Here is an 11,951-nt window from a genome sequence, read left to right as displayed (position 1 = left end):
TCGCCTGTAGTCACACACCAATAATCCCCATGACCAATTTCAAGCACATGTACTGTAAATGCACCTGGTGAAATAAAGTCATTCTGATAACGTCTACAGCAATGTCTCATTATCATTATTTTATTTTATTTTATTATTTATTATTACTTATTATACCGATTAAGTGATTGAAACACACAGAAAATATGAATAGTGTATGTATCTGTGTGTGTGTGTGTGTGTGTGTGTGTGTGTGTGTGTGTGTGTGTGTGTGTGTGTTAATATCTGTTCATTCGAAAACTATGGCAACAATGCTAAAACCCTCTCTCATCACAATTGTCTATTTTTACCCTTTGACTGCATTCCCTCCATCCTTGTCTTCTTGATCCTTCTCTCCCCCCCCTCTCTCTCCCTCTCTCTCTCTCTCTCTCTCCTCAAGGCTGTAATAATGCTACCTCAGAATCCCTACCTTAATAGAAGGCCGAGTTGGATCAGCTGAAGTGTGCCTGCGCATGCTTGTCTTCATGCCCTACCATACAGTACATTTTCTCTCTCCTTCTTACGCACACATACACAAGCCGCTAATTATACAAAATACATGAATGTGAAAAATGTCGCTGCTTAGGAAAACAGGACAGAAAAAGGATCCCAGACAAAAGAAAAAATGTCATTGGTATTTGCTCACACCTAATTCATAATTTCCAGTGCAGAGCAGATAAATGCGCTGCTTGCCAGTATTATACAGTGCGATGTATTGTTTCTATTGTCTGCTTGTCTCATGTCACAATAGAATGTCACAGAGGATGAATTATGGATATACAGAGCGGAGGCACGGAAAGGACGGGGGCTAGAAGTTTTAGGTAAGATTCTTTTTTTCCCCCTTAGAAATTGGGAGAGAAACTTGTAAGACCCACAGACAGATGGGGGAGAGGTGGGAGGTAGCTGGGGTAACGCGAGAGAAAAGTGATGAATTCTACACGGTTCACAATGCAGAGGTTGGCGAGGTAGCGCCAGGGAGAGATAAAACGCAGCGCGGAATGAAAATGGCTCAAAGGGAGAGGCGACGGTGAGGCATTAGGCAATTCTGAGACAGAGCAGTCACATCATTTGCCAGCGCCAGACTTTATCTTGTCAGTTTTGTTAATGAATCCTTGACTTAGAGGGAGATCATGGTTCGACAGGAAGATATAAACTGGCAGCCTTGATTGGCTGACTGGAATGGTCACGTATACTCGACCACTCTTGCCTGTGGGTTTATGTATGAAAACATGATGTGTGCGAAAACAACTGGGCTCACATCAATAATGAAAAGGTGTAGCTGCGTAAGCGTCGCTCTCGTGCCATATCACACAACCTGAAATATGATGATAAATTCGCTTTGCATATACAGTATATTTATCAAATAAATCTAATATACTAATCTGATACAATACTAATGTAATCTAATGTAATACTAATCTAATATAAATCTGATGAGTTGCATGTAGATGCACCTATGTTTTTCTGAACTTCATTTGCATATTAACACATTAGGCTGTTCTTTATATTTTCAGCCATGGAGCATTTCAATTATTTTAGCTGACACACACACACACACACACACACACACATACACACACACACACACAGTGTTCAAGTAATGAATGTATAAAAATGGTAATCTGCCTATCATAGTTTGTTATCATACTTATTATAGTGAGTCGACTGAAATAATAATTTGGACACGTCTCTGTGGCAGTCGCTTGTCCTGGCTGCCTTCACTCTTCTTATTTGTGGAATTTGAGAAATTTGGCATATTGGCCATGATTATATTGTGATCTTACGGGGTGTTTAAAAAACAGCAGCCAGAGGTCTTTTGACGAGAGCCTGTGTGAAGTGATTATAGCGCTCAAAAGAATGTTTTTATGTAAAATGCATAGTAACTGTCATAGAGATCTGATGCACAATGCTGGGGTTTGAACTGTTTGAACTGAAATGAATACACAGATTTCATGCCATGCCAATTTTCGGTGTGGGGCAGACAGCGTGTGTTATCGCTTTCTTTCATCATTCCAACTTTGAACACGTTGTTACTTTGCAATCACATGTTAGGCTACGCTAAATTACAATGTGCTTTTCACTGAGAGTCACCCATATGCACCTGATGGGGTCAGGTCACAGTTACAGGGGTTGCTTCAGTGATGTTAACATTATGAAGCAATTTAAATAAATACATAAGGTATAAGGCATAAGGCAAAATTGGTTTATCCATCAACCATCCATGATGTTTTAGTTCTTTCTCTACAATGAGAGGTATACTTAATTTAAATAAGCAAAAGGAAATATTTTGGAAGATAATAAATATTACATTGAATAAAATATGACAGTTTTACCTGCCACACGCCACCCAAGTGGTGTTTTCAGGGCCTTCCGGCACAGAGACACAGAAGACGATGGGTTGTAGACACCAGTTTATTGTAGAGAGAGGACGCTAGGTGGAATTAGCCAGGAGCAGATCGCACATGTCATGACAGGGCTCCTCTCTCCTGAGTGTGTGTGGGGATGGCAGTTTTACCTGCTGCTCCTTAGACCCACCAACGAGCAACAGGTATGATGCTGCTCTGATCCCAATCCCCTAGATCCAGGTCATGTGTGGCTGCTCAAACGATCCCATCCCCACACCACACTGACAATATGAGAAAAAAAAAGTTTTTCTGTTTGTTTGTGATAGGTAATTTTGATTTCAAAAATGATACCTCCATAGTCATAGTAACAGTATATAAATTAGTGAGATTTGAGTCAGGGCTTATTCATCAAATTTAGTCACATCTATTGTTAAAATGGACCATGCACTAATGCTCTAATTTGATGATGGTGAAGCGTGCCACCAATGACTTTGCAAGAGTATTTATAGCATGTGATTGGTTAAAACAATGTCAAACACATATACGATTGACATACTGTATTTGTTCTCTCAAACTTCATGAAGGGTTTAAATTTAATTTAATTTCATACTTTTTCTTCATATTTTTAAGTGTGATGTGTGATGTGTGTGTGTGTGTGTGCGCGCGCGCGCGCGTGTGTGTGTGTGTGTGTGTGTGTGTGTGTGTGTGTGTGTGTGCGCGTGTGTGTGCGTGTGTGCATCTGTGCCTGCGTGTGTGTGTGTGTGTGTGATGAAAGCATTGTTTGTAAATGATGATAATGATTTTTTTCTCTTTGAATATGCTTTTTCAATACTGTCATGTGCTCACAATAGAGCGATCGATGATCCTTTTTGTCTAAAGGCATAACGCAGCAGAGTCAATTGATTGGGAATCGACTACTGTGAGATTAAAAAAAAAAGCCATGTTGGAGTCTAATTAGTATTTTCAAGGACAAACCAGTGGATTTTGTCTTCCTTAAACGAGGAGAAGACAGTCAGAAGACTAGTTTGGGGATCTAATAGATAGAAATACGAAATCTATGTTAGTGTATTTTCTCTCTCTATGAAGAGCAGAGAAAATATTCACATTAGTCTACGGATCTGATCCGAAAACATCGGGAGTCAATCGGGAGGTGTCCAGGTGTGCTATGGTCTTTCTTTTAAATGACAATACTGTACCACATCCTGTAGAACTTACATCTGCAGGAGGTGAACAAAACTATAGACAACAAACAACAGGTAATATATTAAAACCCACCCTGTGACTGCAACAGCTGCCCTTTTATTTCATGTGGCCTTCTGGAATATGAAACCTCACGAGGGGAAGGTTTGCACCGTAGGGCTCACCTGTTCTTTTTAAAATGGCCTCTTAGACCTTGGCCATTACACAACCATGCAGATACTTATAATGGACCTAATAACTCGCACAAGGTGGCTGCTCATATCATTACTGATGTAACCTTGATGCCACGCTTAATCATCTCGGAGGGAGAAAGCCTGGAACAAGGTCTTTGACGGCCGGGTCAAAGGGGCTTCTCTGGTCGGCACACTCTCCTCGGTCGGTCGTGATGTCAACCCAAGTGCCAGGAAAGTGCATCTTGTGCTGTACCTAAAATGGTCCTGACAACGCAAATGCACGTCCCTGTCTGACAATTGTTTGGTTATTGATTTGTTTGACACCGCCTCTGAATCCTCTGCATTACGATGCCGCTTTGTTTGTCTGTTTTCACTCCATGTTTCTCTGGGGGAATATAAACAACGGCATCGCTGCTGTGCGCGAGGAAACAAATCGTTGGTAAACTCGTTCCAGTAAAATCTGGCTATGCAGATGGCAACAAACATTGGATTAACCCTTTGGCACCGCTTGCTTACCAATGGCTTTCTGCAAATATAAACCCTTCCAAATGTAGAGAGGGGGATGAAAGATGACTCAGACTATTACTTTTTTTTCTTTTCCCCGTAAGTCCTTGCAGCAGGTTATGTGTCGTTGGAGGTGGCCTTGGCCGCACATGGTTTCTTGCCAGCTTTGCAAAGAAACGTGCAAGGCTGAGTTACACATGTGGTAGGCATGTGTTCACACATGACTACCAACACAGATCCACTCTTCTCGAAGGTTTCGTGCTGAAGGGACGCACGAATAGAACTATGAAGGCGATATTGCTCACCTTCTCTGTGCTCTTGTTCACCGCCACCCAGTGTTTTTACTGCAGGGCGCTTAACATTCCTCAAAGGCACAAGTCCTCTTGCCCAGTGCCAGAACTGAAGAAAATGCAGAACTGAAGGTAGTTCATGCGGAACCTGTGATCTCAAAAATAGTTTCTTGGACACTCCTTGGGCTTCTGTCGGTCTATATAATTCCTAACGAGGATGCCCTTGTTGATATAGGTGGATCTTACACAGTTGAAGATCCAATTAGTATGGTCAGCACCTCGATGTTTGCCTTCAGCAGAGCCTGAAGCCCTGGTTATACCCGCACAGAGAGCGCAGGGCGGAGACGGAAACGAAGAAGACGAGCGCTAGACAGCGAACGTGGCCGCACGCACAGAATCTGAGCTTGTGTTTACCGAGGAGGAGTTGCTGTTCATGGTGGTTAAACTGACAAAAGCGGCAAAAAGAAGCTGCGCATAAATATCAATAAAACTGTTTTACCGTTATGACGGTTAAACAGTATTTTGTTTGTGAACTGAACTTTACAACGACCCTATTAATTTACCATAAAATCACTCAACCTGAGTGAGCTGTTTGCGTATACTTTTTAGTCCCTGCGTCTAAAAGTATTTGGTAGACTTTGAATTTCACATCTGAATTGTGTCGCGGATCAATGTTGTCCAACATATCAAAAATAAAACAGCATAAAGCTGATCTCCCATCGCTTCCAGTGCATTTCCAGGGAACGCACCTCACGCTCCTCACGCCAAGTGAATAAAATCTCGCAGGTCCCTCGCACGCCATGTGCTGCCTCGCACCCTCGCACTCGGGGCCGGTTTAAAGCAGGCTTTAGTGCGTTTGGTCCCTTCCTGTTCTTAGCAGGTCTGAATGCAAACCTGGTACAATAGAGGTAAATAATTGACAAAATATTCCAAACATGATCATATTTCCATCTCATAAAATGACTCAGGGAGTGGACAGGGAGTGGCCTTTGTGCAATCCCATTTCCCAGAGTAATGGCACCCCCGTTGGGTTTATAGACAATTGAAAGTCTGTTAGACATATTTTTTATTCGCCTTTCCCACGGGTGGGTATAAAGCATTTGGCATGATGCCTGGTTAGAAGTGTGGCGGGAATACCATTGATTAATTGTATTGGTGTGCACCACACCTCGGAATAGTGCATGGTGGGCACAATGACAGTGAAACTTGTGCTGGTTTAGCTCCACTTCATGCTTTGTCCACACGTGAGCAAAAAAAGAAAAAAGAAGTACTGGATGTAGAAGCTGTCGCCCCCAGGTAATGGCACCCTAACTCATACCTGTCAACATTGGGATTTGAAAATAAGGGAAATTTTCTGTCCCACTGGCATACTGTTGACGGAGTACGGGGACGGGGAGGTGTTGACAAAGTGTCCCCGTTACGCACGGCCACGCACAGTTTTCTTTTTTCTTTGGTTTTATTCAATTACAATAAATACATCTCCAATAAAAACGCAATGTTACAAACTGTGGATGGCGGCGCAGAGATCGCAGAGATGGGCAGCCAACTTTTTTCTTTTTTTTCAATCTTAAAAATACAGGATTTCCCGGGAAAATAAACATCCGAGGACAGCGGGAAAGAATGGTAAAATACGGGAGAATCCTGGGAAAAATGGAAGTGTTGACAGCTATGCCCTAACTAGTGAGGCCATTCTTCCTGATCAGAGGTAAATATGGGCTGCACTCACCCACGGTGGTATCACCTGCCTATCCATTGGTCTAAAGTTATCGTCTATTGACTGCTGGCTCTTTGCCTTGAAGCTGAGGCCTTGAGGCCGGAGACTTCTTACCGCCACACCTTACTACCACCAACACCAGCTTGTCGGCTGACAGAATTATGGTCAAATTGATGAGTGCACATTGACTAAGCTGCATATTATTAACACCCGTATTTACTTCTAGTGGTTAGAATGGAGGTTACAGACTAATGGAGATTCCAGCATGGGAGAGAAATGTGACCTCCCATTCTTCCCTACCTTGCATCGGAATTTTAGAACAGACTTAACTTTGTGTCAAAACTCTGATGCAAAGTGCTGAATAACAGCATTTAAACTGCTGTGAGACGTGGGAACTGGGGGACAACTTAGCCATATCTAACTATATCTGTTGGAACACAGGACTGAATCATTGACATTTGTTAAACTGTGCCATTAAAATGTGTTAGAAAGTCGTACATTTTGAACGGGCGTGCACTAGTTATATCAATTTGGGCAGAAGTCTAATGTCACACCACATCAAATTTGACGTTTCACTGTGGACATAGTAGAGTAAGCGTGTCCATGAAACATGATGTTATCCCTACAATGTCAATCCTGACCTTTTTCTAATCTTAAAAACCCAGACCATTCCCGAGCACACGTTTCTTTCAGCAGCTTTATCAATAGCTTTTAAGAGGAAACCCTTCCCTAGAAATTTTCGGTGCCATTTAGAAGAGGTCTCAGTGGTAAGATAAAATAATTTGTGAATATTGCACTGAGTCAAGAGCTCACTTCATTCTGTAAGAAAGCAAATCTACTACTCAAGAAGACACTCAGGGAGAATGTGTCCTTTATTTGTAGTCTGGCATACCGGCAGGCAGCTGTAATTTGCCATGAGGCACTCGCTTAATGATGAATACAGGCTCGTGAACTTTGAATCACTGACAGTTTGAGTTTATTCATTAACTGGCAATAATAAAAAGAAATGATTTCACCCTCCGTGCCGAAATGTTTTAAATGAAAATGTACTCGAAACAATGACGGGGGGGAAAACATAAATGGAACACAAGGACCTTTTCAACTCGCCTCTGAAGCAATTCATCCTATTGGATATTATGAATGTCTTCAAAGGAAAAAAAATTACCATGTTGTTCAATTTGGTTCGAGCCCTGACCTCGGTATCTGTTTCCTGGCATTTCATTAGTGTTTCCAAAATTGGCATGTAATCCATTGGGTGAAACATAGAAGAAATTAGACTTTTTAACGCCTTCAATATATTCGTAATGGGCGATAATATGTCATTACCAAACCCTGAAAATATTCAGGCCTTGTATCCACAGCACAATTTTGCACTCTTTCTCAGTCTTCCCAATAATACGATGAGATGCTATGAGAACCCATCCAAAATGATGCCGAGAGAGAAAATACTGAACCATCACACCTTCCCTTGGATCGTTATGGTTTCCTGTTTGTTCTGAGATTAGCCTCACGATTGCGATACTCACCAGTCACACGCTAATGGATTTCCTCCTGAATAGACTTTGAAACTGCTTGTCGGTTACTTACCAACTAGGCCAACACGTCTGGCACTCAACTCTTTAGTTCCAAAAATACAATATTTGTAATTGTAGTTGTACATTAAATGTGCTCAGAGTTGTTAAAACAAGGCTGCACGAAAGAGAGGCATGCCAAATGCTAGGCTCATGATATTTCGCAGATTAAAAGTAATTATTAATATCGAAGAAATAATGATAAAGAATATAGTGTGGCATGTGGCTCCGAGCCTCAGGTTGTCCTCTCTGACCTACAGCCCTCATCAATAGATGTTTTAAGGAAGAACTGCCAATTCTAAAAAGACACGAGACCCTTGATTAATGGTACACTAAAGCATTCTGTGCCATTAATTCATGATCAACATATACAAACATAGTCTAGTCTAGCACTAATTTATTATAAAAAGAATTTACTGAACAAAACATGTATTTGCATATCTGTATTTCCATAGCAGGTTAGAACTTGAAGGCAGTTTATAATTCATGATAACAAGCAATTTACTTACTAATAAAGAGTGGAACAATCAAAGCAGTCTTACACGACTCCACATTAGTATTAAGGGACCTTAGCTGCAACATCCCATTACCACCGCACTGTGCAGCAGCGAGATAAGTTATACAAGCTATTTTATGCTTTGAATTAGTCAGCCCGTTTTTAATTATTCTTGTGTATTTGTTATGGGGATGCGCGTCGTGAGTTTTTATGTTTTATATAACTAGTGGTGAGTTCTTACTGCATGGAATCAGCTCTATAAATAATTGAACCTGACCTATTGGTGGCATTTCCATTTCTGCCTTTTAATGGAATGTTGCTGCATTGCATTGTGCAAGTCTCACCTATGACTGATGTAAGCTGAGTCGTAATGTGCGTAATGCGTTTTTCCTTTTTTTTTTGTACATAAAATAAATGCATAACCTATGATGTATTGCATGTATCCTTGTAATACAAAGAGGCCTCTGTGCTGTGGCTTACGTCAATACTTTGTCAGTTTGAGTTGCAGCACAATTTCCAAGAGCTTCTTCATATTATAAAAATATATATTATTTTCTATTCTATTCTATTCTATTCTACTCGTTACAGTTGGAAATCTATATGCAAATGTCAATCCGCCTACAATGAGAGCACTCTATTCTTCATACCATATATTTTACTATATTTTTCTCATTTATACTTTTGTGAATCACCCCCCCAGGGATTGATAGAGCCTTAATTATTTTATATCATACTATACAGCAGTTTAATCATAGGTCATTTTAATTACAAATCGAATAATAACTCAAATATAAACATTAAATGAACATTAAAATGTAACTTTTTTGTTCCGGTCAGCAGCAACATGAACAGTGCAAAATAAGAAAGATAAACTTGGACAGGACAGCGTGAGCAGTCAGTCAATTAGTGTCATTAATAATGAACATTTAAAAATGCCTTTTAGACATCAAAGTGGTGCTCAGAATACAAAATAACTACCTGTTTATGAGCGAGAAGTCTCCCATCTTCCAAAATGGTATTATTTTTCTGTTCCCGCATGACAATGATCTGCCGGTGTACAGCCCCACCCCACCCCAAAAAATATAAATAATTAAACTTTTTATAAACTAAGGAAGGGGAGTACAAGCATTCAAGAGAGGAAGCGTTCTTGCATTTAAATTGGTACAAATTGGTACAAATTGGGACAATGAGTCTCACCTCACAGAGTGAATGGCTGCTGCACTTCCTCCTCTTCCTTTCAGCCACAGTTGCGATTCACTCCTGCTATTCCTTTCATGCGAATCAAAAACCCTCTTCCTCCCTCAAGTTCTTTTCAAACAAAGAGCCAGACCAGAGAGAAGCAGTCGGCAAAGCTTCGCTCCCCAAATTGTCATCATTTGAGTCTTTGTCCATCCTCATCTGTTACCCTTCCACAACTCTGAAAAACTCTTATCCTTTCTGCCGCCTTGTCTCCATTCCTCCTACTTCTCCGTCCTACAATTTAGCAGCGATAAGCCATATTAATTCATCCCTTCTTTGGTTTGAAAGCAAATCAGTGTCTATTCACCGCAGAACAAGTTCTTACTCTGTGTGTGTGTGTGTGTGTGTGTGTGTGTGTGTGTGTGTGTGTGTGTGTCTGTGAGTGTGTGTGTGTGTGTGTGTGTGTCTGTGAGTGTGTGTGTGTGTGTGTGTGTGTGTGTGTGTGTGTGTGTGTGTGTCTGTGAGTGTGTGTGTGTGTGTGTGTGTGTGTGTGTGTGTGTGTCTGTGAGTGTGTGTGTGTGTGTGTGTGTGTGTGTGTGTGTGTGTGTGTGTGTGTGTGTGTGTGTGTGTGTGTGTGTGTGAATATATGAATGGGAAAGAGGGGTGGAGAAGTGTGTGCTTGTGGGTGTATGTTACCGATGATCTTACAGTTAAAATAAATAGGCATCCATTAACCCTTGTAACTAAATACTTTAACTCTTGTCTAAATGAACTCGGTCTTTCTTCTGTATGTGTCTGTGTGTGTGTGTGTGTGTGTGTGTGTGTGTGTGTGTGTGTGTGTGTGTGTGTGTCCATAAATGGCATGGGACGTGTCAACAGCATCGTTTTACTTGTGTGTTGCCAGCTAATCTCACGCATGATTAGGAGAGCAATAACACGACTGTCTGAGCAGGATACACAATCAGAGCTGTCTGTCTGTCTGTCTGTGTGTGTGTGTGTGTGTGTGTGTGTGTCTAGTTGTGCAAGTACGTATGTGTGATTGTGTATACAGTATATTTGCTATGTTATTTTTATAGCCCAGGAAATGTTTATTGAGCGAGGACCTGTCGCATCAGGAGTGAACTGTCTCTCTGGTTTTTCCACTTGGGCTCCTCCATGATTTGGTGTCTTTCGTGCATTTACTTTTTCCAGATTTGAAACATGTACCCTCCACCCTCCCCACTGCCCTTCACGCAAGCTTCCATTTGCGTTTCACCCCTTACTTACACATTCTTCTTCGTTACCGCTCTTCCGTCCCCAGTGCCCTCTTCTCCTTTTCCTTTTTATCGGCATAAAAGAGGTTGATTACCGAGGAGCCCAGGGGTCTTACCACAGCCCCCCCCCAACACACACACACACACACACACACACACACACACACACACACACACACACACACACACACACACACACACACACACACACACACAACTCCCCATCCTGACATATTTCTCTTGACAGATGCTACCATTGTTTTTCTTTAACCTGTTTTCCTTTATAGCACAACTCCCTGTCCCTCCCGTCCCTCGCTTTTCCCTCAATCAGTCCAATTTCCACTCGCTCACTGACTCTGCTCAGTCTGGGATTGCTCCATTGTTCTTGTGACTGTAAAAGGTATCCACTTTATATTGATGGTCCCTTTGTGTGAGTGTGTGCGTGTGTGCACGTGTGTGTGTGTGTGTGTGTGTGTGTGTGTGTGTGTGTGTGTGTGTGTGTGTGTGTGTGTGTGTGTGTGTGTGTGTGTGTGTGTGTGTGTGTGTGTGGTTTGTGTGTGTGTGCGTGTGTGTTAAGAAGGGGCAATCATATCTATAGAGGGACAAGGGGAAGGGAGGAGGCCTAAAACGTGGCAAATTGCTGCCAGTTAGAAATCCAGGTTGCGGCTGTGGCACCATCATGTGGTGGCAGTTTGGTTCAACGTGTGGAGTCAGCTGTGGGCCTTCAACGCCTGTGTGTGTGTGTGTGTGTGTGTGTGTGTGTGTGTGTGTGTGTGTGTGTGTGGGCGTGAAGAAATGGCAGACACACATTGGAGAGCTGGGAGGAATTAGAGTGCACTGGTTCAAAGAGCTGCTTTAATTTGCAAAAGACAAACAAACTTTCACTCACACTCAGGGCTGGAGCCTCGGCAGTGTGCTAAGACAGGACTGTGTCATGCTCCATTACCACTTGTATTAGGGAGGCCATTCCATCCCAACTGGAGCTCAAATATTCTTCCGGCTTGTGAAATTAAACTGCAATGAAAACGTAGTCGTTTGAGGACAAGAAATGTAAACTGGCTATTATGGGCTTTGCAAAATGCAGAGGTCTAGAAGGCAATGGGGACCGGCGATGAACCCAATCTTTAGATCGAGTCCGCAGAGTGGTTATTTAAATAGGGAAATCTTAGTTAGTAGTGGTTAATGCAATAGAAGGGCAACTTTTCATC

The sequence above is a fragment of the Zeus faber genome (genome assembly GCF_960531495.2).
Source record: "Zeus faber genome assembly, chromosome: 4".
NCBI lineage: Eukaryota > Metazoa > Chordata > Actinopteri > Zeiformes > Zeidae > Zeus > Zeus faber.
The sequence above is the reverse complement of the archived record's forward strand: the minus strand, read 5'-3'. Positions refer to the sequence as shown.